This window comes from Pleurodeles waltl, chromosome 2_1 (genome assembly GCF_031143425.1).
Source record: "Pleurodeles waltl isolate 20211129_DDA chromosome 2_1, aPleWal1.hap1.20221129, whole genome shotgun sequence".
Taxonomy (NCBI): domain Eukaryota; kingdom Metazoa; phylum Chordata; class Amphibia; order Caudata; family Salamandridae; genus Pleurodeles; species Pleurodeles waltl.
The window spans coordinates 833,847,371-833,869,437 of NC_090438.1; positions in this window are offsets into that span (position 1 = coordinate 833,847,371).

Below are 22,067 nucleotides of genomic sequence, written 5' to 3' on the forward strand. Positions count from 1 at the left end.
TTCCGCAGAGGGCCCACACAGCTTACTTGACGTGTCATTAAGATTTTGTGCTGAAGTTTTTATGCCTACTGAGCCAATGGAGGACTTTATTACGAGCTGTATTGTTCTGCAAGTTACTGTGGCTGATCAGTACTTCAAAATTTGGTCTGTAGGAAGCAGCATTCCTTGCTTTAGCATTGGTTACAGATTCTTTCACAGTGTTACAGCTACTGTCTGTTGGTTGCTCCTGAATTATCTGCCCCAATATATGCACTGTATGGCCCTAGTCAGGAATAGGTTCCACAAGAGGATATGTATGCCCTAGTGTGTTGCTTGGCAGGCCATGGGAGACAGTCAGAGTTGCCAAGTGGCTTTCTTTAATGGTCAAACGATTCAACAGCAATTTGAAATGCTTACCCAAGATATCTTCAAATATATCTGAAAATTTGGCACATATTTCTTCCACATGTGTGACCCCCTCATTCGCCAATGCTGGACACTACTCCCTCTGTCCACTCAATAGCTGTTTCAATTTAGTGCATGTCTGACACGTCTAGGTTTATATATTTTTTTCCTTTGTGCGCTTAGTTCAGAGAAGGGGTTAGATCTTACCACATTTCCAGAGTCCATTAGGCTGCAATAAGCATCTTGTATGGGCTCAATATTGGGGGAGTCCAACCCTGAGTTGTACCCTCAAAAAAGTCCTTGTCCACCCCCCCCCTGCAGTGTTTGTTACTGAGCAGCCACTCAGGGATACAAGTGTATCGGGCCTCTGACTAGTTTCCTCAAAACTGATGCCACGACCCAGTGATAATCTCTACTCTGTTAGAGCTAACTCAGTAGACACAACACCATTAGCCCTTTCTTGCATTGTATTGATGCCTGTTGGTTTATGGGGTTGTGCAACATTCCCGTAGCCTTCCATTTGTCAATTTTGGAATAACTTACCCAGTAGTTCTTTAACAGGTAACTTTTACAGGCACTGCCAAATGGCAGATGACAAAGAGGTGGCCCAGCCTTGTCCGGCTGCGGATGGACGCAGATGGGCCTGCCTTTGGCCTGGGTTTTGCGTCAAGCGCAGCGGGTTGCCCTATGTGCTTTTTGTGCCTCCTAGCCGGATTAGGGCAGCATGGTGGTTCCTGCCGCTTTGGATACTTGGGAGTGTAGTTGCAGCCCCCAGCTCCTCAAACAGTCACAGTGCACAGCGGGTCACCCTCTGTGCTTTATATGCCTCCTGGTGCATTTAGGGCCCATGGTGGCTCCTACCACTTTGGATACTGGGGGATGTAGTTGCACCCTCTGGGCTCCTGAAACATTCACAGTGCGCAGCGGGTTGCCCTCTGTGCTTTATGCACCTCCTGGTGTGCTTACGACAGCGTTGCAGCTCCTGCAGCTTTGTACACTGGGGGATGTAGTTGTGGCTCCGTTCAAATAGTCACAGGGCACAGCGGGTCACCATTTGTGCTTTATGTGCCTCCTGGTGCGTTTAGGGCAGCATGGTGTCTCCTGCCGCTTGGGATACCATGGGATGTAGTTGCAACCCCCTGGCTCCTCAAACAGTCAGTGAGCTGCGGGTCGCCTTCTGTGCTTTATGTGCCTTCTGGCACGTTTACCACAGCGATTGAGCTCCTGCTGCTTTGGATACTGGGGGATGTAATTGCGGCCCCACCGCGGCTCCCCAAACAATCAGTTATTTAAATTATGCAAAAAATTGTAAAGCACTACAATAATTAAACACATAAAATACACAAACAAAATACTGATTTATAATAATTTCAAGAGTATAAAACCACTACATTGTACCTGAATTGCATAAAACAACACATTAAAAAGCAAACTCTTTAAATTGCATTTTGCAGTGCAATGCAAGTTAATGGCAACGTAAAAAAAAACATAAAGTGCAATACAATGAAACAATTTTCACAGGCTTGTGTGACATAACTAAAGAAAATAATAACCCTATTCTTCTCTTCCACAACCAAGATGGAGGACACCCACACACTGAAGAAGATCAAAAACAATGAAAAAAAACATTATTTCAAAATAAATGTTTAGTCCTATATTTTTCAATTCAAAACAAAGATTACAGCAGTTACTTTATTTTAAATAGAAACATATAAAAAAGGCTGTCCTACGTTTTCTGTTCAGTGGTACACTGCCCTGTGAGGTGACCACATGCACTGCTGATGGGAGGAGGGTCAGATTCAGAGAGTGTATGTATGCAATGAAATAGACTCTTGAAGTATTAGCTACCTACAATTAAATGCCCCACATCTGAAAAGAAATTTGTATGTCTCATGCTGACTTGCAGTTAATTCTTTTCACATAAAAAATTCTAAAAAGTAAGTTAAATAAAAATGTATCTTTAACTATTTTTATTTCTTTCAAATGGAAAACAATCAGACACAATTCAGAACCACCTCGGAAATGGTGCTGGACACCAAAGAGGGGAATTTACTGTTTTACTGTTCTAACTTCAGTCATGGCCAACACAGGGAAGGTGCTGGATACTGAGATGGGGAGGCAGAATTATTATTCTAACACCAGTGACGGCCAACTTGGGGAAGGTGTAGGACAATGCTAGAGCACATAGACAAGTTTAAAAAATAATAAACTTTAAAACACTTATATCCATTCTATAAAAAATAGATCATGAAAATAAAAATTAAAATCACTATAAATTTGTAATTTTATTCCTCTAGGTCAGAGGTCTTCAAACTGGGGGGCGGGCCCCCCTTGGGGGGCCTCAAGTGATCCCAGGGGGGGCGCCAAACTCTGGCCAAAAGAAATATTAAAAAGGTAACAGTACTTAACTGCAATGTTTAAATAGGTCTAGACCTGTTTAAACATTGCCATCTTTCTAAAATAATTGTGAAAAATTCTGAAGGGGGCCCAATGATTTTTTTTTTCAACTGGGGGGGCGCGGCATTAAAAAGTTTGAAGACCACTGCTCTAGGTTTTTTAATGGATTACGGCATGTTAAAAACATTAACATTGATTTAAAGCCTCCAAACTCTCATCTGAAAGGTAACTATTAATACAAATCTAGGGCAACAATGAAATAACCCTGCTTTTAAACACTAACAGAGAATTAACAAACAATAATTTATTTTCTACAATATTTATCATTTTACACTTTGAAAAAACAGGTGCATAAAACATTACATTTAGAATATCTCAACAGAATAGAAATAAAAAACAAACAATATGTGCAACCTTTTAGTAAACTTTCACATTTTTTTCAGTTTCAAAGCTAAACACCCCAACTTTCAAAAAGCAAGACCCGAACAAACTAGACCAACCAAACAACTCTGACCTCAAAAGAAAGGAGAGATTTACTGACTAAACAAGTCATTGGAGGTGTGTGTACTGCTTCCCAACCCGTTTAAAAGACAGAACTGCTGGTGATATTGTTGAGGAGACTACTAAGACTACTGAGCATAACCACTCGGGGTGGAAGTGAAAGAAAATGTCCAGCACAATAAATTTGTATGGTGCGACCTCCAATGAACTCTTTGGCTTACTATTGAGAATATATTAACAGTGAATCTTTCCTTCTGTATAATAACAAACACCCTCAAAAGTGTGTATTAATATTTGCTACCCTACATAACACTGTAACCCTTGAAGATAGTGAACTTTGGATGATGGGTGACACCTTTAAATCAACCCCTCATCCTTTTGCCCAAATTTACACTATACGTGATAACATAAATAACACTACCATCCCACATATTCATGGTTTACTCTTTTGCAAACAATCATCAAAATATACTGCTTTTTATCAGTTATAAAATCTAAAATTATAAACCAAAGTCCTGGGAAAATAAATTACTTTAAGTTACAAATGATAAACAGTATTGTTAAAATGTATCCAAACATCCCAATTCAAGGATTTTGTTTTTCATTTTTCCCAGGCATGTTGGAAAAAAAGTTTAAAAAAAGCATAATTGGCGGAGGACTGCATGCCAAACAATAAACTACAATTTGAACTTAGCAAACTCACAGCTTTGTGTTTTGTACCTCCTACTTGTGTAGAAGTCTTACATATAAAATATACAATTTGATTAGTTCACAAAAAAGGAAAAAAAACAGGCACAACTTTTAAATTATTTTGAAGATACATAGAATGGCCTTCTGAGCAGGGTGGGTCACAAGAGGAAACCATGCTTTCTAACTGAATGGTGGAACTGCTACTCGACCTGCTTGCAGGGAGTTGCAAAGACAAACAATGCTGTTGACGGTTGGCATACCTCTTTTGACAGTTCTTTCTGTAAACATCACCTCAAGCTGCATTATTTTCTGGAAATTTCAAAAAATGAAACAATGTTTAAAGGAAATGAGACAGACACAATAATTAACAAGTAGTCTGAATCCTCGAGATTCTAAGAAAATGTCGGAAAGGCTATTGGCCAATTTCCAACAGTTTGCTATTTTGAGAGTTTCAGACTACCTTGAAAATATTGTGCACATTTTACACTACTAATTGCTTTAAACATTAAAATGCATTACTCTACTTTTTGACAAACATCTTAAAGTAAATTGACATTTTTTAAATTATTTTTATGAATTAATATTTTTATCTCCAACCTGGAATTGTTTTCTTTCTTCAACTCTTGATGATTTCTCACAAAACCACTCTCAACGATTCTCAGGTAATCCAACAGTTGTTTAGATGTAATTACTGTCCAAAACCTGAAAAAAATATATAAACGACAATTCAGTTTGTACGATACCTGATTCACTTTCCTAAAAATGTCTCAAAGTAATGGCCCAAGATCCAGAAAAAGTATAAAATGAAAAAAACAACTATTCCAAAAAATAAAAAAGAGAAATTCAATCCAAAGATACTATCTTCTTTCTTCTACCTCACTGTATTATTTTTTAAAAATAGAACACTTTAAAAAACACAAGGGGAATTTTTTTTTAAATTAATGTTTTTATTACTCTAGGTTTAAAAAGAAGCGTTTAAAATGTGATAATTCTTTTTTTTTTAAAGTTATTAAAAAAATATGAACCGGCCTGATGTGTACATACTTTTTTTTAACCAATTATAAAAATCTTTTTTCTTTTTTAAATTACTGTTAATAAAAGTATTTTGAATATTCAAATATTGTTGTGTTTTTAACATTTTATTTTCTTAATATTCCATTACATCCAATAATTAATACTCAGTTGTTTTACATTATGCCTAAGTAATGATGCACTTCCTGACCAATTACCCCTAAATCCTTTACATCCCTTCCCTAAAATATTTTGGGTATATTTTTAATTAATATGCACAATAGCATTATTTAACATTAATATTAATTTAATTATAATGTTCAATACACATCTACTTAATTAGTACTTCAGTATTAGTACACTCCCCCACCCACTGCCCCTATATCCTTTACATTCCACCCCTAAAGGGCGTTAGTGCATATTGTGCATATACATTACATTTTAATTTAACTATAATTACATTTAAATATTTGATATGATTAATACCTGAGTATTAATACATTTCCCCACCCACTCCCCCATATCCCCTACATCTAACTCCCAAATTTTTTTATTGCGTATTTCAAAAACATATGCTTACCTGTTTAAATAATTTCAATGTTATACTATTTATAAAATCACTTAAAAAGTAGTACTAAATTTAATAAATTAAACATGCCTCTTATAATTTACTCAAAAAAATCATACTTACCTATGCCTACTGTTATGCATAGGACAGGCTTGCTTGGTGAAGGCATGTGTGGTAGAGGCATGCATGGTAAAGACCTATGTGTGGTAAAGGCATACTTTGTAAAGACATATGCATGTTAAAGTTTGCATGGGAAAGGAATTCCGTGGTAAAGTCTGCATGGTAAAGGCTGTTTCCCTTCTGGGACCCTTACCCACATATCACTGGTTTGTGTGTCCTTGTTTATACATTGGAAGGGCCTTGCTGCACTGCTCTGGGATGACATTTCTGCCACTTTCTCAAGTCCAGCTGAGCTTTCTTACATTGCTGGTGTTGCAACATTTTCCTCACTGTGGATGCCACCATTCTGTTCTTTTAAAAGGAGCATATCCACATGCAAAGTAGTTCTCTTCAGAGACAGGAACTACTATGGCAATGTATACATTTTGAGACCAAAAATATTTTTACTTATAGCAAATGATTTTTTTCTTCATATTGGCACGATAACTCTCTCCCAATAATGTTTTACAAAAGCAAAACAGAATACGTATTTGCAAAAGCCAAAAAGCTGGCAGCCAAAGCTAGACCATTCAATACTTTCCAATTCTCGGTTCATATTATTCCCCAATTACTTGTTTTAAAGAGAGCTGAGACAAATCACAGAAAAGAAATTCAATAGCCTAGATTATTTCCTAAATTGCGTATCAATTAGTGTGCATAGGAAATCTACCTGGTAGGCTCAGCGGGGTGAGGGAAAGGGCTGCAGAACAAAGATGCATTCTAAAGTGTGGCAAAACTCCCATGGAACTCTCATCAGGGATGTTACAAAGACAACACAAAAATGGCATTTATGGGTCCTTGTCTCATCCTTTGGTAGCAGTACCTGAAGTGTATTTCACAAACACAGACAGTGGCTCCACTGCTGCACATGCTGTTCATGTTCTGTAAGTGTGAGGATGCATATGCTGCTTTTACCTGTCCGGTTACAGTAAATTTTGGTAGGTAAGCTTGAAGTCACATAAATGGGATACATTTTAGTGAATTATGTTGGGCAATTTTTCATTGTACACAAATAAAAAGTAACAGCACCATAAAGGGTGGGGGTTGCATTCTGAAGGGTATTCTACCTTAATATCGTGGGCACAATATTATGCAAAGATATCATAGCCCAAATATTGAGTACCAAATATTGTGAAAGTATATAAGGATAATTATAGGTGTCCTAGATTTAAATCCGCATATAGTTACTTTAAAATGAGCTTTATGTCTTCTGTGGTAATTTCATAAAGAAACAAATCCCAGATTTATACAGCACCTTTATCTGTATTGTTCAGTCCAAAAAAAGGTGGATTGCAGACAATGTTTTCTCAACTCTACCACAAAACACATAAAACAACTGCAAAATACAGTGAAAAGGGACACTCTCATCCTATATAAATGTATCTCATGGCTGTACTACTTAATAGCAACCTTCTGTATGATAATTGTGCAATGAAAAATTTCATATTTTGAGAATTACAGTTACAATACACCAATGGCTGATCAATAATTTAAATGGCCTAAAATTATAAAGAAAAAAAACCTTTGCTGCATAGGTGACAGTAGCTTTGTGGGATAGCTACATGTATTTCTGGCAGACCTAAAAACATTTAAAGGTATAGTTACTTCCTTATCTAATGTTATATTTATTGGTATCATTTATGGTACCGACACACTCGCCAATATCCTATGGATTAGGGCTTCTTCTTTGACATTCTGAACCATAGGGTCTGTTTCACATAAGGTGAGGTCTAACGGTGACCACAGTTTTGGGCTGAATGGTGTCTTAAGTGGTTGAAGAACTGTAGCAGTGTTTTTTGACATCTAAGAAAGTTGTGAATTGTTGCTTGTCACATGAACTTTCAAGGCAAGTTCTGCTTTTGGCTGGAAATATAGCAACGTTTCTTGACTGATCTAAAGTAAACAGCTAAACATAATATATTACCATACACAAAGCAACATAATATTGCTATTAAAACACAACATGGCACATCACAGCTAAACAGTCAAAACATAATGCAATACATAGAGCCTGATTGTGAGTTTGGCGGTCGTAAAACCTGACCGCCACACTCTTGGTGAGGAGACCCCCCTGTAGCTGGCAGTCTCCCCACCTGCCCTGTTAGGGGTTTTCCACTGGGCTGACCGGCGGAAACCACATTTTTCGCCTATCAGCCCAGTGGAAAACATGCACCAGCGCTGGACTCAGCTCAGCCGAGTCCAATGCCTTCCCACAGGGGGCCTCCCTAGCACCCTCGGAATGCACACTGTCTGCTGAGTAGGCAGTGTGCATTCTGACAGTGCTGGGGAGAGGGACCCCTGCACTGCCATGGGCAGTGCAGGGGCCCTCCTGTGGCCCCCCAGCACTGGTTCTCGACCAGCCTTTTCATGGCGGTTGAACCACCATAAAAAGGCTGGCGGAGAGCATGGTTGTAATCAGCAGGGCAGTGCTGACTCTAGCACTGCCTTGGCTGATTAGAGGTCCTGGGAGAGATAGCGGTCTTTTAGCAGTCCAACCGCCAGTCTTGTAATGTGGCGGTTGGATCACCACAGCCACAGCAGTCCCACTGCCACTGGCAGTCTTGAGACTGCCAGACTCGTTATCTGGCTCTTAAACTGCGGTCCAGCAAACGAAAACTACATAGCAATTTTAAAGCACAAAAAGAAAGCGGCATAAAAAACAAAAGACCTTATTACTAGCACAACAAAATGCCCCACAGCAAATATGAATAAACGTTCTTGTCACATATTTTGAACTCCAGAATTCTGTTTTCATAATACAATGGGATAAGGTGGTTAGAGAAAGCACTACCTTAACAGCGCCAGTCAAAACTGTTTTGGAACCTGGCATTAACAGTTTTCTAGACAGTGTCTTCTTAGTTTGTCTGGTAGACAGAGAATACAAAGTCCATTAAGTTGAAGATTTTTCTGTGTGTTAAGAATTATGTAGATATCTAGTGATGATTAATTACAAAATTAAAAAGAACAACTCATTATTAATCTTATACAAAAGAGGAAAGTCAAAGATAACTTCCTGTCTACAAATATCAAGATCAAAACAATTATGAGCCTTGTTTATGAGGCCCATGGCACAGGGTGGCGCAGCAAGCGCGCTGGTTCACAAATTTCTCCCTAGCGCCAACCCAGTCAACCTTGCACCATGGTGCAAGGATGCCTGCATGGCAGGGATGATTGTTTTTGTGCAGGAAGGGAGACCTTCCTGCACAAAAACAATCACAAGAGGTGTTTTCCCCTTTTTATGTGTGCTGCAGAACACAACACACATAGAAAGAGTTAAAAATGGGGAGAAATAAAAACATTTCTCCCTGTTGCATCATTCTTACGCCACTCTGATGCAGATTTGTAATTCTGGGAACGGTCAGATTCCTTTGGGTGTCATGGGTGTTGCATGTAACACCCCAGGCAACACCCAAGGAATGCCCCTTTCATGCCGTGTTATGCATGAAAGGGGTCCATATTTACAAAGTGATGAAAAGCCACTCAAGGGGGCATTGAGTGGACTTGTAAATATGGGCTGGCACGCTTCACCACAGGAACATCCAAAATATGATGAAAAGTGTGCTGTCAGGGCCTTGTAAATAAGGCCCTATGTGTCTACCATTCCAAATATCTCTGCTAAAAACGATGCACCCACCTAAGAGGAGCTCTATCTGCACGTGTACCCCACCGCCCAAGGTATTTAGCTGAACTGTACCCTGATATTGACCTCCATTGAGGTAAGAGGCCTGACATTTCTTCTACCTCATTCTTTGTGTGTTTGTCTTTAATGAGTACACTTTCTTCCCATGTACATTCATGCTAGTAAAAGAGGTGCGCCCTCTTAGTGGTGACTAGGACTTGTAGTCTTTTAAAAGTGTACACAGATTATATACATTTTAAGAATGACAGATTATTCTGTACTTTGGCTATAAACCACTGAGCGATCCCACCCCTTCCTTTAAATCCCAGATTAATCTACCGTTTTGATCTGATCAACCAAGAGACAGTGGGGGTCATTCTGACCCTGGCGGTAAATACCGCCATGGCGAAGGTTGGCGGTAGCACCGCCAACAGGCTGGCGGTGCTCCGCCGGGCATTCTGACCGCGGCGGTACAGCCGCGGCCAGAGGCGGGAAGCCGGCGGTTTACCGCCGACTTTCCGCTGCCCATGGGAATCCGCCATGGCGGCGCAGCTTGCTGCGCCGCCATGGGGATTCTGACACCCCATACCGCCATCCTGTTCCTGGCGGTTCTCCCGCCAGGAACAGGATGGCGGTATGGGGTGTCGTGGGGCCCCCGTAAGAGGGCCCCACAAAGAATTTCAGTGTCTACTTTGCAGACACTGAAATTTGCGACGGGTGCAACTGCACCCGTCGCACCTTCCCACTCCGCCGGCTCCATTCTGAGCCGGCTTCCTCGTGGGAAGGGTGTTTCCCGCTGGGCTGGCGGGCGGACTTTCGGCGGTCGCCCGCCAGCCCAGTGGGAAACCCAGAATGACCGCCGCGGTCTTTTGACCGCGGTACGGTCTTCTGGCGCAGAAGGCCCAGAGTGTATTGACTATTACTGAGGGAATGAACTACTAAATAATTAGAGTCGGTATGAGAGCCAGAACAAATTCAAACCATCTCAACTGGGTTTTCGGAATGTCACACTAATGAGCAATTGGTCAGCTCAGAGAGGTGCAGAGATGAATAGCAGAAAGGCTTGAAAGCTGCAACTATCAGCTTAGGAGGGACCACTAGCAAACTGCTCAGATTTATCAGCGAATCATGTATTAGATTTTCAAGATAAATACCTGACTACCTGGAAAAAAAGCTGAGGCGTTGTTCTCCCTTGGTAAGAGTTTTATCTGTAATGTACCTGCCCAGCAGGGCTGGGAGAGGCAGTAGTCCAGTCCACGAACTATACATATGCACAGGTGCTTGCAGGGTACACATAGTAGCACTTGTCAACTTTTGCATGCAAAACATTTTTGCATCACATGTTCATGTAGTGCAACACCAAAATTATTTTGCATTATGAGGCTCCAAGGGCCTGATTTATGTTTTATAATTATATTTTGTAAGTTTGCTCCGCTTTTGCGTCAAAAATGATGCTAAGGCAGCACTAACTTTTCATAAATCAGGCCCCAGTTGGGATCTTGCCTGCTGTTGATGAATTAGCTGTTTGGATCTCTTTGTGCCTCAGATCAAAAGTGCTATGTCTGATAGGTCTGCGGGACAGGAGGAGAAAAGGAGTTAGGAGAACCAGTAGCTGAAGCTATTGTAATAGGGAAGCTGGAATCTTGCAGCCCTGTACCAATCCAAACTTCAGTACAACTCTTTTGTGCTGTCAACGTGGTAGAAAAGCAATAATTCCCATGTAGTATTACGTGTTGGACCATCTAGTCTTTTTGCCTGTGTTTGCTGAATCCAGGTTTCACAATTCCATTTGTGGATTCCAGCTCTGCAGAATTTTTACCAGAATACCACTGGAAGGTTTTGAGCTCCTGAAAAACAGTTATGTGTTAACGTTCATTTCACTATTGCGCTTTCCTTTCTTCTGAATGCCAAGCTAGCCAAGTCCACACATAGTGGCATATTTAAGAGCCCCTAGCGCCACCTTAGCACCACCATAGCGTCATTTTTTTTTACACTAAGGCAGTGCTAAAATGTCTTTTCTGCTGCACCCTATTCACAAAGTGGCGCAATGCCTGCATTGCAGCACTTTGTAAACCTGTGCACCAAGTTATGCCTGCGCCAGGCATTATATGTGCAAGGGGGGCGTCCCAGCACTAGGAGGCCCGTATAAATGATACCGTGAAATTTAAAAGATTTCACTGTGTCATTTTTGGCATTGTTTCTAACGCCTGCTCAGAGCAGGCATTAAAATCATGCACACATAGAAAACTATGGGCCTCATTACACTTTGCTACACTGGCGTCAACATTTTTGAGGTTAGTGTAGTAAAGCACTACAATAGAATCAACAATTTTGACACTATTGTACTTACAACCGCCATGGTGCACCCTATTATAAATACGGCACAAATATGGTGTTGTTGGGTGCCGGTAGGGTGGGGGTGCAGAAAAAGTGGTGCATCATACCTGATGCGCCATTTTTCATAAATATGGGCCATAGTCTGTTCATCTTTATCCCACTAAAAAGGCCAGCAATGACAGAAAGGAGCTTTTCCCAAATGTAATGTTTTCTATAGACTTGCAATGAGTCCTTTTGGATTCCATTATAACTATTGGCCTCATTGAAATCTATAGAATTAATTTTCTTCATTTGTATCCCTTTTTTTCTCCATTTAATTTTAATTTGAAAGATTCTTATTTTAACATTTTCTCCATTTTTAGAAACCCCTGGTTTAGATCCTTCAGCTCTTTATTTGCTTATCTGCATTGTTTTCAGAAATACCGATGCCTTATATCCCTAATCACCTACCCGAAGGTAAGTCATGAGATAGGTCAATGTTAGTAAAAGGTGGAGCAAACAATACTTCAGTGGGCCCTTTTGTCTTCCTCTATAGGAATTATCTGGCAAGGAAAATATGGGAGCTAACCTAAAGCACTTATTCAGTTTATAAGACACTAGCCAAGCCTTCCCCTTCACATGTTTTTTACACCTCTTACCCCACTAACATATTTAAGCCCATATTTATGGAAGCTTAGCATCATCTTAGCACCCTTTATTTTGGTGCTAAAGCGACGCTAACCCAACTCCATATTTATATTCTGATGCTAGACCTGTCTAGCGTCAAAATATTGGAGTTCGGGTCAGGTTTAGGATGCGCGAACCCACCTTGCGTCAATGAGATGCAAGGTAGGCGTTCCCGTCCTAAACATGACGCTAGCCCCCGAGCTCCTTATTTAACTCCCGGTGCAGAAACGACACGTAGGTGTGAGGCGGACCTAAATAATGGCACCAAGCATGCTTACCGCCATTATTTAATGCCTCAGTCAGACCAGGCGTTAGAGTGCATTTAAGGCCATTTCCATAGTGAAACACCATGGAATGGGCTCAAAGATGCCCACCTCCAACCCCAGCAACACCACCACCCACACCACAGGGACACTACAGGAGGTGGGAGCCCCTCCCAGGTAAGTTGCAGGTAAGTGTTTGTGTATGTGTGTGGTGTGCTATTGGGGGCCTCTTACATGGGGCCCCCTGCCTGCCACTGGTTATTTTGGGCTTCCCCAGGTGACACTGGTCCCCTTTGGTGGGCATTGGGGTGGTGGGCATGACTCCGGTCTAAACTTTGACAGGAGTCATTTTTTGGCTGCTTGTGCACCCGGTAAATGGCGCTAGACTGATTTTTCCCACTACCAGTTTAACGTCATTTCTGAACCACTAGTACCATTCCCTCTAACACCACCCCCCGCTAGCGTCTTTTTTTACGCTAGCCATTCCTTAATGCCATCATGCGTCATTACATAAATATGGAGCACGGATGGCTTTAAAGAATGGCGTTATGCAGCGTTAATAAAAATGACGCACAACTGCGTTAGCGCAGTTGTGCGTAATTTTTCAAAAATATGGGCCTTACTCTCTTACTAAAAACAATACTGAGGACAAGAAGTATGAAGAATTTAGTCTATTCAGAGGTGTAGTTGTTTGCGATTAAACATCTCAGTACATGAGGTTTTATATAAACATCTCAGTATATGACATCTTTCAATTTTACTGCGAACAGGTTCCCTGCTTATTTCTGGTGTATGTCCGCATATCACATTGATTAAAAATAAAACAACTGAAAAGTGGGAAGCTTAAGAAAAATGGTTTGTTAGAACGTTTGTGTTGTTTCCACTGTGACCATTGTACAATCTTTAGCGCTATGATTTGTTACTGTAACCAAGCTAGAAACAGCTGCTGTTTTACTGCACACCCACCGCAGTGACAGATCCATTACACGTGCTGTGTCAGTCCCTGGTTGTGACTCCCAGCATGCATTGCTTGTCCTGTGCAGCAGGCATCTAGACAGGCCTTCTGCACGCTGACATTTTAGTCCCTGCAGATATGTCAAGGATCATTTTTCAGGCCCTGTTGAGATGGCTTATTTACTATCAAGTATGTTCTGGTTTTATATCCTGGACTGGGGAGGGATGTTAACTGTACTAGGTTGGCAGTAACGCCTCTTCACATTGTCACATATCTCCCGAGTGAGCTGCCAGATGAGGCCACGAGGTGGAATTCATGCTATTTGCTATAGTAAAGCAAGAAAAGAGGAGCATCCATCAGAAATAACAAGACATACAGCATGACAAACAGGGCAGAACCTTCGAGCGTGTCATAAAAAAACAGGGTCAGGTACAAGAGCCATGCAATAAAAGAACCCTCATTGACCGTGGATTATTATTAAATGTATTTAGAAACATGGAGATTTCTTTCATCATGTCACATTTCACTAATTTAATCACAAACGTTTTCAAACTTATGTAGGCCAGGTTTTTTGCTACCACAAGAAAAGGTTTTAGCATATAACATTAACATGTACAAGACAATAAACTAGTGAACGCATTTAACAAGTGATTCCACATTTTTTTAAACAAAACATAGGAAGAAGGGAGAACAGGATTCAAGTGCAGTGAGTCTTATTCCCAACACTAAGGCACTTTACAAAACATAGTCCATTACAGTGTGTCCCTCTGCTTGGGAGTTTTCAGTTTCCTTATATGCGCTATGTGTTTTCTTTCGGCTCCAGAGCATTCCACTGCAGTGCCAAAATAGTTTCGATCTCACAGCAGTGGCAACTCCTCTGAAAAGGCGGAGGGACATTGCCCTACTGCTTTATGCAGTGGACGAAAGGGAAAAATCAAATGATAATAACATAGTGTTATTATCATTTTATGTTTTCCTCTGCAGCAGAGTTAGGGCGGGGCGGAGCTGGGATGGAGGAGGGCTATGTGCACATAAGCGTGCATGATGCTTTGGCCAGCCAAATTGGGCCAGCCAAACAGTCATGGGCACTTTGCATTTCTCCACCTGGCTGTATTTAACAGCTGGGAGGAAAAAGTGTACAGGGCCCTTCTCCCTGCCTGAGCGCCAAGCAGGGCGCTCAGACTAATCACGGTGCGGCTGTCATGCTGTAGATAGCAGCATTTGTGATTGGAGGGGAGTCTGAAAGCCTTGGGCTTCTGGAGCTCTAAGGAGGAAGACCTTCATCGGGGCCTGTATCACCTTTTTTAAGTGAGTCGGGTGTGCCAGAGGTTTCCTTAATTGCTGTATATTCTTCTGGTTGAAAAATTAGTTGGTTGTGGAAGTTGTTACTGCTCAAGGTGTCCGACTTTCTTATTTGAACTCGCTCTGGCATGGCTCAGGTAATGTAATGGACATCTGCAGTGTGTGCCGCCATTCCTTTCAAACACACAAAAGGAGATGGGAGGAATGATTGCAATACGTCGAACCACTAGTTCTCATGCAAGGAAGCATTCCAACCCATAATTCTTTCACCCACCATGTCACCTCGGTTTGAACCCAGCCATATACAAATCAGTCTTGACCCTGCTCCAATAGGAGCAGCCCAACCTGAGCTGCTAGGCCAGGTCCTCCCTGAATTAGAACGTAAGCAACCCAAGACTGGTTTTGCCCTGATTAGGGCTCTTCAGTCAGGTGTAGCTTGGTTCCAATGACACAGTAAACAAGTACACACATATGGGCATATCCCTGCCACTTAAGGCAGTACATCAAACACACAAAAGGAGATGGGAAGATGGAGTTGCATATCTGGGTTCACTCTCTTTTCACGCAGCATAAAAACTGATGCACTAAAAGAGCTGCACTTTTTCTATCATAAGGAATGGATACCTCTCTGAAGTACCTCCCTCATGAAAGCAACCATATATGAGATGTTCTGGGGGCAGCATATGGTACAAAATATGCACCTTTGCTGGTTTACAAAGTCATATTGTGATATAGTGAAACAGAACGTTTTAAACAGGTTGATGTCTTATCTTTTCCCTGCACCCTAGCAGGGAGGTTTTGTGGGGATGGTGTTTATTTAGCACATGGCACTTGTTGTCTTTCATAAAATATTTACACTGATCTGTTATCTTTATGCTGTCAGAGCTTTCTTATTGCTCCTCTGCACAGTTGTTCGATATATGAAAAAATACAAAAAGCTTTCAAAATGTACATCTATTCAGGATATTCAAAATCAACCTTTTTTTTGCAACATTGACAGATATATTTTCACCCTAGGATTTGCCCCATCCATATAAAAATCGGAATTGGTTCTGCTCCAATAGTAACAGTCCATCTCAAACTGTAAGCCAGGTACTCTCTAAACTGAAACAAAAGGAACCCAAGACTAGTTTCACCTTAGTTGGAGCCCTTCAGTCTTGTGTAGCACACCCATGGCATAGTGAGCACAGGACCCATATCTGGGCATACCTGTCGCGCTACGGGTGTTGCACTGAAGTACACAAAAAAGTTATTGATGACATGATTGAATTAATATCATCAAGTGGTAATTACTTAGGCAGCGTCCCAGTCAATTGTTTTTTTCTCCACCACGCCACCGCAGATTAGATCCTGCACTATAGAAATCAGGGCCATATTTATACTTTTTGACGCAAAACTGCGCTAACGCAGTTTTGCGTCAAAAAAATTAGCGCCGGCTAACGCCATTCTGAAGCACCATGCGGGCGCCGTATTTATTCAATGACGTTAGCCGGCGTTAGCCGCCGGCGCTGCCTGGTGTGCGTGAAAAAAAATTACGTACACCAGGCAGCGCCGGCGTAGGGGAATATGGAGCTTGGGCGCCAAAAAATGGGGCAAGTCAGGCTGAGGCAAATTTTTCGCCTCAACCCGATTTGCGCCATTTTTTTCGACTCCCAACCCCCATTGAAATGACTCCTGTCTTAGCAAAGACAGGAGTCATGCCCCCTTGCCCAATGGCCATGCCCAGGGGACTTTTGTCCCCTGGGCATGGTCATTGGGCATAGTGGCATGTAGGGGGGCACAAATCAGGCCCCCCTATGCCACAAAAAAAAAAAAAAAAAAATACTTACCTTAATGTCCCTGGGATGGGTCCCTCCAGCCTTGGGCGTCCTCCTGGGATGGGCAAGGGTGACAGGGGGGGTCCCTGGGGGCATGGGAGGGCACCTCTGGGCTCCTTCCGAGCCCACAGGTCCCTTAACGCCTGCCCTGACCAGGCGCTAAAAAACGGCGCAAAAGCAGCTGGACGTCATTTTTTTTGACCCGCCCACTCCCGGGCGTGAATTTTGCCCGGGAGTGTAAATACGGCGCACATGCCTCGGAGTCAATTTTTTAGATGGGAACGCCTACCTTGCATATCATTAACGCAAAGTAGGTGTCCACGCAAAAAAATTACGCAAACTCCATGGACTTTGGCGCTAGACGCGTCTAACGCCAAAGTATAAATATGGAGTTAGTTTTGCGTCGGAATTGCGTAAAAAAAAACGACGCAATTCCGGCGCAAACAGAGTATAAATATGCCCCTCAGTCTTTATCCCACTGAGATAGGAACAAGCCAGCCCGAACTATCAGGCCAGTTCCTTTCTGAAACTGAGCACAAACAACCCATGAGCAGCTTCACTCTAGTTAGGGCTCTTCAGTAGGGTGCAGTTTGGTTCTAGTGGCAAGCAGTGTGAGCACAGGACCCACGTCTCAGTAAACCCATTGCACGCAGGGTGTCACACTGAAGTAAACAGAAAGTGATAGGTGGTATGCTTGATTTAACCTCATCCAATGATAATTAATAAGGGCTGCATCCCAACCCAACTTTTTTGCTGCGTTTCCAACTTAGCTTAGACCCAGCCATAAGCAAATCAGCTTGGGTCCTTCTCCAGTAGGAACAATCCAACCCAAACTGTCAAGCCTGGTCCTCTCTGAACTGGAACACAAGCAACCAAAGACCGGTTTCACCCTAGTTGGTGCTCTTCAGTAGGGTGCAGCTTGATTCCACTGGCACTGTGAGCATGGGACCCACTTCTGGGCATACCTGTCACACTGGGGGTGTCGCACTTAAGTAAACAAAAAAGTGGTGAGTGGGAAGCTTGAATTAATCTCTGCCACTGGTAATTACTCAGGGCCACCTCCAAGTCCATTTTTTTTTTGTCCACCATGCCACCTCAGATTACACCCAGCCATATGGAATTTAGCCTTGATCCTACTCTAATAGGAACGGACCAGCCCAAACTGCCTAGGCAGGTCCTCTCCGAAGTGGAACACAAGCAACTCATCACCAGTTTCACTCTAGTTGGGGCATTTTACTAGGGTGCAGCTTGGTTCCAGTGGCAAGCATACGTAGAAATTGACCCACATCTGGACATACCTGGTGCATTTAAGGTGTAGCATTGAAGTAAACAAAAAGGTGATGGGTGGGAAGCTTGACTTAATCTCAGCCACTGGTAATTAATAGGGCCACAACCTAGTCCATTGTGTTTTTTCCAGCATGCCACATTATATTAGACACAGCCATATGCAAATAAGTTTTGATGCTGCTTCAATAAGAACACTCCAACCTGAACTGAAGAACCAGGGTCTCTCTGAACCAGAGCACAAGCAACACAAGAGTGGTTTTGCCATATGATACTTTTGTGGCATTACAGTACATTTTTCCTGATTAATTAGTCATAGTGCTATAACTTAACTGGTCATATCACGCAGCCAGAGTACAATCAGTGGAACAGAATATCAACTCAAGGCCAAAAATACTGAGCGATCTATTTAAACAGGTATTTTGCAGTATGTTAATTAGTCCTCATGTAATACTATTTTATATACTCTTAAATTCCTTTGTGAATCTGCCCTAAACATTTAAATGAGAGTAAAATGGGAATATTGAAGGACTATTCATATACAAATAGTACAAACAGAAAGGGCTAAGCCCTCTTTGCACAATAGCAGTCTGATGTTTCGAGACCGATTCACAAAGGTATGTAAGAGTATGTATGAGAGTATTCCTGTAGTACTGCTGGCCATATACAAAAATACTTCTGTGAATCGTCCGAGTGTTGCCATCTACAGACATAATCTGCTCTAGCATGTTTTAAATGCGCCTAACATTCAGGTTTTCCACTGTGATCATTTTGCTGGTCTTGGTTGCTCTTCCTGGTATTGTACAGTTACATAACCAACCCCTTACTAATCCCCAGTTTTTGCCCAGACATGTGCCCAGTAACATCTGATTGACACAATTCTTTGAAAAGCCACCCCACCCAGTTACGCCCGATCCTTTATTGTTTAGTTGCTCCTTGAAGCAGATTTCCCTTTTTAGCTGCAGCGTCCTAGTTCTCTTGCAGGATGCCCAGTGTATGAGTCACCTGATTTCAAAGGTTTGCTGTTCGTTGCTTTTTGGTGCCCCCGGGTTATGGTTCGGGTTTCCCCACGAACGCCTTAGTAACAGTGCAACAACAACATCGAATGTTGTAGACTTACCCTTAAACAAAGGCTGGTTACACGTGCACTGATGAAACAGTGTCTGTTTTACGTCACCTGCCATTTTTACACGACGTCAGCTTCCAAGCTAGTGCGTACATTTTGAAACGGCGTCAATAGCGTCTATGCCCAGCACGCACAACTGTTAGTTTTTATTTTTGCATTTTGTGGTTTCAGACTTCAGTTTTAACATTCCTAACATAAAGGCCATAGAGCAACAAATCACAGGGCCTATTTTTGAGAATGAGACGCTGCGCAGCAACTCCCCCTGTTGCGCTGCGCTGCGTGCCTGGGAAAGGGCAGGCATGTGCCCTATTTAAGGCAATAGGGTGCATTCCTGCGTTTTCGCCTGCACTGGCTTCCTTTTGCCAGACTAACACCAACACAGGCACCCTTGCACCATGGTGTAAGGGTGCCTGCATTGCATGCAGGATAAAAAAAATTCTAGCTTACGCGTAAAGAATTTTCAATTCTGTTAAGGACACGGAGGCGAGGATTATGTTGTCTCTTCCTTTACTGACCTTTCACAGCAGCCAATAGTACAACAGTAAATAAAAAAACTTCATATCCCATGAAACCCAGGGGCACGTATCACATGTACCAATCACATAACGTGACCTGAGAGTATAACAGTCCTGACCCACAACGTCACATCGTCTTTCTTTGTCCAACAGATAACAAATAAACCACATTCTTGAACTTCTTCTGTACGTGATGGATCCGAAATTTTCTCCAACCTTCCAGATTCTGAAGAATCCCTTCACTTAGGCAACTGGCCAAACCAAATATCCTACGAAACGATGAAGTATCACTGTCGTTTTCCCCACCGATATCAAGATAAATAATCAAGAATTCTTCTGATCAGATCCTAGGAGAAATAAAATAAATAATAATACCTCCTACTAACAAATCTTTCAACAAGAAAAGCTTTAAAATATATCTCCAGCTATAAACAAGGGAGGGTCTAAAACAATTATTTAATATACTCATTTGAATATCACTTACAATAACAATAATGGGTGGGATAATCCTCGCCTCCGTGTCCTTAATAGAATTGAAAATTCTTGACGCGTAAGCTAGAAATGTTTTTATTCTATGTCAGGACCGGAAGCTCCGATTATGCTAGTTCAAAGCTGATTAATAACAATGGATGCAACATCAACAACAGGTTTAAAATAAAATTTACGAAAAGTACATTCCGAAGACCAATCAGCCGTCTTCATAATGTCTTGTAAACTGGAGCCTAAGGCAAAAACTTTTGAGGCCATAGCCCCTCTAACAGAATGGGCTCCAACAAGATCGGTATTAATACCCGCTTCTGTCATTAACCATTTAATCCACCTAGAGAGAGTGGCTGATGCAACTGGTTTAAAGGATTTCTGTAAGGAAATTAACAATTGACCATTCATGTTCTGTCTGAACTCTTCAGTTGCCAATTCATAATACTGTAAACATTGTGCCACACATAATTTTGAATTATCCGGATAGCTAGAGTAAGTTACTGTCCTGCAATTAGTCTTGGTTCTTCTGGTAATAGAAAATGTAACACCCTCAGGAGAGTATACTCTACCAGACAAGTCCAAAGCCTTGACATTCGAAACTCGCTTGCAGGAAATTAAACACAGCAACATCATCAACTTCGCTGAAAGTTGTTTGCGTGATAAAAATGTATTGCTAGGCCAGGAATCTATGAATTTGAACACAATATTCACGTCCCATAACATCTTATATTTGGCCTGACGAGGATTAGAAAATCGAATCCCTCTCAATAACTTACAGATAAGCGGGTGCTCGCCCACAGGTTTGCCATCAATAGGTTTGTGACCAGCTGAAATAGCTGCTCTAAAATTATTAACAGTCCTATAGGCCAAGCCTGATGAAGCTAATTCTGCTAAAAAATTAAGAATCAAATCAATACTTGACTCCAAGGGATTGATACTCCTTCCATTACACCAACTAGACCATCTGCGCCATGCAGAGTCATATCTTTGTGGGTACTAGAAGCCCAGGCCTGCTTGATAAATTCGTGGGATTTCCCAATTTGTCCTGAAACCAGCCATGCCATCAACAAAAGATTCCCCGACAAAATCAGAGGATGTTGATGGCCCTCCGGACTCAACAATAGATCCTGACGAGGAGGAATGAGCAATGGGGGAGCACAGGCTAACTGGAGTGCCATTGGGAACCAGGGTTGAGACCTCCAAACTGGGGTTATCAATACTAGATCTGATTTCTGTCTCCAAATCTGGGACAGAACCCTGGGAATCAAAAGAAATGGAGGAAACGCATATCCCCGAAAAGGGGACCAATTCTGCAGAAAAGCATCTGTCGCTGAGGCCAGAGGGTCTGGCCTCTAACTGAAAAACCTCGGAATCTGGCAATTGAGTTGAGACGCAAAAAGATCTACCTCGCAAGGTCCCCACTCCTGCATTATCTGTTGAAAGATAATCGGATCCAGTCTCCAATCGCTGACATCCATCAGGTATCTGGAGTACCAGTCCGCCACCTCGTTCTGGGCTCCTGGTAAGTATTCTGCGACAATAACTAACCTGTGGTTCAAGCAATAATGCCAAAACTCCTTGGCTATCTCCGCTAGGACTCTGGATTTTGTTCCACCTAACTTGTTGACATACCTCACTGCTGAGATATTGTCCATCCTGAGAAGGATGCAGCAGTCTGTCTTGAGAGGAGATAAACTCTTTATCGCAAAAGATCCTGCTAGGAGTTCTAGGCAATTGATGTGGAGAGATTGTTCCGTCGCGGACCAACGGCCTCCAGACACCACAGATCCGCAACGGGCTCCCCATCCCCACTGGCTAGCATCTGATTCTATCCCTACCTCTGGATGGGCTCCGAGGATGGCCCTGCCGTTCCACGCCTCCATATGGTGAAGCCACCATTGGATCTCCTCTCTGACCTCCGTGGATAACGGAATCAGTGCTGATTAACTCAATCCTTGTCTCAGATATTTGATTTTCAACCTCTGCAGAGCTC